We start from the raw sequence: 4,635 nt of genomic DNA on the forward strand, positions 1-4,635 counted from the left end.
GGCCTACATTTGTTTAATAACAGTAAACGAACATATCCTATAAACTAATAAAGGCGAACAAGGCCACATCTGTTGACATGTTCCATCTAACCTAGGCGGATAGGCTACTTCATAGCCTGCATCATGGTGAGTCTATCCCATCTAATTGCATTGCAGCTTTCTCTGTGACCTATAGGGAGTTTGAAGGTCAGTCTCTAATTAGGGTAGGCTATACTGGAGGTCACACATTCTCAGTCAGAGGCCAATGGTACGCAAAACACTCAAGGAATTTGGTTCAGCATAGGTGAGTCTCAAGCATTATTAACAAACGATGTACATGATATACAGACATAATAGACGAGCAATATACAGACAGAGAGATCATATAAAAGACAAACAATGTACTGTCCACACAGTGAAGCGCAAATGTGCTAGTGGCAACAGTAATGTGCGTCATGCATAGGGATGAAATTATGATGTATGAGTATCTGTACAAGACAGTGTTTTTGGATGTGAATCATGGTGTAATGTAAGTTACAAATTATTCAAAAAATATTTTATAATTAATTATAAAAGTATTTTATAATTAATTTTAAAAGTATAAAATAATTATAAAGTATGAGAAGGAACAGGAGCTATGGACTAGCAGATGATCAGCTGCTGTTCTCAGATCTGGTCAGCTGTTTGTAAGGGTGATGGCATAATATCAGTTCTGTGTCTAGTGGTACCGGCTTCTGACGTGCCGGCCGGAGGGGAGGAGGTGCAGAAGATTCTGTGGTGCAGGAGGAGAGGAGGTGCAGGAGGTTCTGCAATGCCTGCAGGAGATTGTGTCCAGGGTGTCCCATGTTGACGGCATCATCCACTGACTGTTTGGCTGGTAAGCAAACTGCAGAGGGCCCAGCAGGTGTGTGTTGTGTGTGGTGCACTATATGGACCAAAACCAGTTGTTTAATCAGACTCAGACGCCATGAACTGGATATGGGTAAATGACAGGACACAACCTGCTGGAAAACTTGGACAGATTCGTATTTTGATGACTGTAGTCCTTTTCTCTTGCCTCTCCATGACAAGTCCTCCAAATCCCTCCCGCGAACCACTGCATGCGAGCCCGTCTGTGTGCTGAGCTGGGTCAGCCAGGAAGCGGGTTAGCTAAACAAGCACTTGGCACGTTAGACAGGAATTTGGTCACGTCGTATATTACATAAAGAGCGGCTTCGGGTGTAAATCTGCCCAGGCCTACTGTCTGGAGGTGAATGATGATTTTAAACTATTATCTACATTTTATCAATCACAAATGCAGTCACACAATTCAGAATCAGGCTTTGTAGATTGTACATAGATTTTCATAGATTTCAGGTTTTAAGGCTTATAACAACACTTTTCCCGTTAGTCCTGACACGATGCTGTTTTGAGTGAGATGTTGCGGAGTTTCGTGGAGAGCGAGTGCGCGGCCCTGCAGCCTAATCAGGCAGGTTTTGTAACGGCAGGAGGCTGCCGTGAGAAGAGTGTTTGTGCTGCTGTCTGGAGGGAGGCCAGCTGGAGGCCGCATGGCCGCCGGATGGAATGCTAAGTTTCCTCTGGCCACTCCTGTCCTGTCGTGTGACTGGTGACATGGGTCTTCCCTTATCCACATCACAGCGCTCTGCTCTGCTGTGATAAACCCACCCGGTTAATTCCCACCGACTTTGCAGGACTGTGTCACACAATATGTGTGCCCTAAACATGGAGTGGTGGACAAGACTCTAAAACCTGGGAAGAGTTTAGCAGGGGTTGACCCCTATGCTCGCCATGTCCCCATTGGTCTCATCTATGTGACATTGTGGCTGGCAAAAATGAAAACGTTTCTGGGCTGCATAGTTATTATGCAAATGTGAGTCACTTCTCTTACAGTGCCCATACAAAAGTATTCACCCACCCTTCATTTCCCCTTTTACTGCTTTTATAAATGGAACCTTGATCAATTTAAATTGACCTTTTTTTTTTAACAATAATTTACAAAAATCCCCTCTTTAATGTCAAAGTGAAAGCAGATTTCTACAAAGTAATGCTAATTAATTAAAAATAGACCTATGTAATGCAAAATAAGCGATTGCATACGATAAATACAATTGGTGAGAGGAGATTGTCTTCTACACCTCTGAATCGTACAAGTGTTTCCTTACTGACAGACTCTGGTCCTTTAGGCCGCAGCTTATGTTTAGCCATCTGTGATCTAGAGAATCATTCAATTAATCAAAGTGTAGAGAATCTGCTGAACTGTAGCCTACTAGAGCTCATTATGCCCTTGACTCCCGAGAACATATTTATGCACATACTTCTCTTGTCCACCAGAGGGCAGTAGTATCTAGTCTAGTTCACTTTGGATTTTTTAAGAGGACTATAATTATACCAAAAACTGTTGTCCAATGAGTTCTGTTATGCTCAGACATCCAGATGGAGACTCACTTGCTGGACAAATGTACAGTATAAACATAACTATTATTATGATTTATTATTCATAACTCAGATGAACTTCAGGTTTTAAAATGGCATTTCCCTCCAGTGTCCTATTATCCCCAAGCACTCTCTGTAAATGAAACATTTTCAATCAATAAGCAAAGGTAATTTGATGTAATATCATGAGGCACTTTGTTGGAGACAAAGGACTCTGAAAATGAACACTTGTACTGCTTGATCCCTATTTCTAGGATCATTCAGCGTTCCCATGTCCCATTATGGAGAGGTAATGTTCATCTGTGAGCGTGTGGGACAGGAAGGGACACCATTAAAACAGTCATTTGTGGTGCGTGTGAGTGAGTGAGCCACGCCGAGCCCAGTCCCCTCAGGTAAGAGCTGATGAATAACGGCACTCGAGGACAATGCCATGTCTTCGTTCTTCCCAGCGTATCTCCTTTCGAAATTAAAGAAGTGTCTTAAGCGGCGCTAAATGCCACTGGTGATAGGCTCGTCTTACGCGCGCCATTGTTCCTGGTGGAGAAAGGAGACAGCAGAGAAACACAAAGCCACATATTACTGTTTGTTCCACACGCTACTGTGCACCCCTAATTTACACAAACAGGGGCCTCCTCAGGCTGCATGCACAGTTAGGATTAAGTTTGGACTCTGGGCTGCATGCCTTCTCCTCTTGCATGCCCGGTGTAATCCACGGAGTACAGTGTTTCTTTAGCCAGTTATGAACTCATGGAGTAGGGTTTATTTAGCTTACATGTATGTATAGAATTGTGTTCAGGTTTATTTGGCCCTTAGGGGTTGGGGCCCAGGGCCCTTTCAGGAAGTCAGGTGTGACTTTCATGTGTATGTGCATGTGTGCGTATCTGGTGTGCACTAAGTGTGTATCCTACTCCATACGCATTGTTTCTTTTTGTTATCCAGACTCGTTCTTTTAGATTTTATATGGACTAGTGCAGTGCCTGTTCAAACATGCTATTCCTGTAGCCCAATTACATGCCTGCAGGTAGGCCTGCTTTAAAAATAGGATGATAGGGAAAAACATAATTCCAAGTAAGCATTCAATTCAATTCAATTCAAGGTTGCTTTATTAGCATGACTGTAAGTACAGTGTTGCCAAAGCACAATTAAAACAGCATAACAATTAGAACATTGACAGCATTAAGGGAAACAGTAACATGTAACATGAAAAGTTGTGTGTATATCCTCCCTTTCTCTCTCTCTTTCACACACACACAAACACACGCACACGCACACACACGTAGGCATGTGATCACATCACACACACACACACACACACACACACACACACACACACACACACACACACACACACACACACACACACACACACACACACAGACAGCATACACATTATAACACATTGGATTAAGTACAGACATTAGGTCGGGCATTATGGCAAGGTGTCCGACTCACTGTCCCTCATGTCATGGCAAGCTGCAATGTATTTTGCAGCCAGCGGAGCAGTCAGTTCTTCTCCTAGCAGGTGGGCCAATTTATCAGAGTCTTTAAAGGAAAATTCAGGTTTTTAGCACTTTAAGGCCCTTTTCTGTTTTTTTGGATGAGTGGTGGACACCGAAATTTTGACAATTGGTCCTGTCTCGACTTTTCTGACTCATTTTGAATCGCCTTTGACTTCTCAGGGTGGCTGGCAATGGGCATACTGTAGTAGGCTACTCAAACATGTCCTAAAACAACCCTTAACGTTCGTTTTCAAAACTCACCGAGTGGTTAGTGGTGTTCGTTGATTATTAAAATCAAATATATCGGCGCAATGTTTGATTTCCAGCCGTCTTATTTGCTATTGTGGAACTATTTTTTCAGACACCTCACAACCGCGTATAAACTTCCGCTCAATTGTGAGCCTGAAGCATAGACGGTGGTGCAGTAATATCAATGTGCAATGAGTCTTCCAACAGAAATCAACGGGATTTTACAAAATGCCAAATAAAAGACGACAGAAACTGTATTTCGCTACGCTACTTGTTTTGGAACATCAAAATTTCGGTGTCCACCACTCTAGTTCATCCAAAACAAACCAGAAAAGGGCCTTAAAGTGCTAAAAACCGGAATTTTCCTTTAAAGGAACCATATGTAAGATTGTTGCTAAAACTGGTACTGCAATCACTTTCAAATTACTGTAGAGCGGTGTATCCCCTCCCCCTCCTCCCTGACTCGAGGTTGCCA

The sequence above is a fragment of the Alosa pseudoharengus genome, unplaced genomic scaffold (genome assembly GCF_046254945.1).
Source record: "Alosa pseudoharengus isolate Yale_2024_CS ecotype anadromous, Long Island Sound unplaced genomic scaffold, YU_APseudo_1.1 YU_APseudo_1.1_scf_18, whole genome shotgun sequence".
Classification (NCBI taxonomy): domain Eukaryota; kingdom Metazoa; phylum Chordata; class Actinopteri; order Clupeiformes; family Clupeidae; genus Alosa; species Alosa pseudoharengus.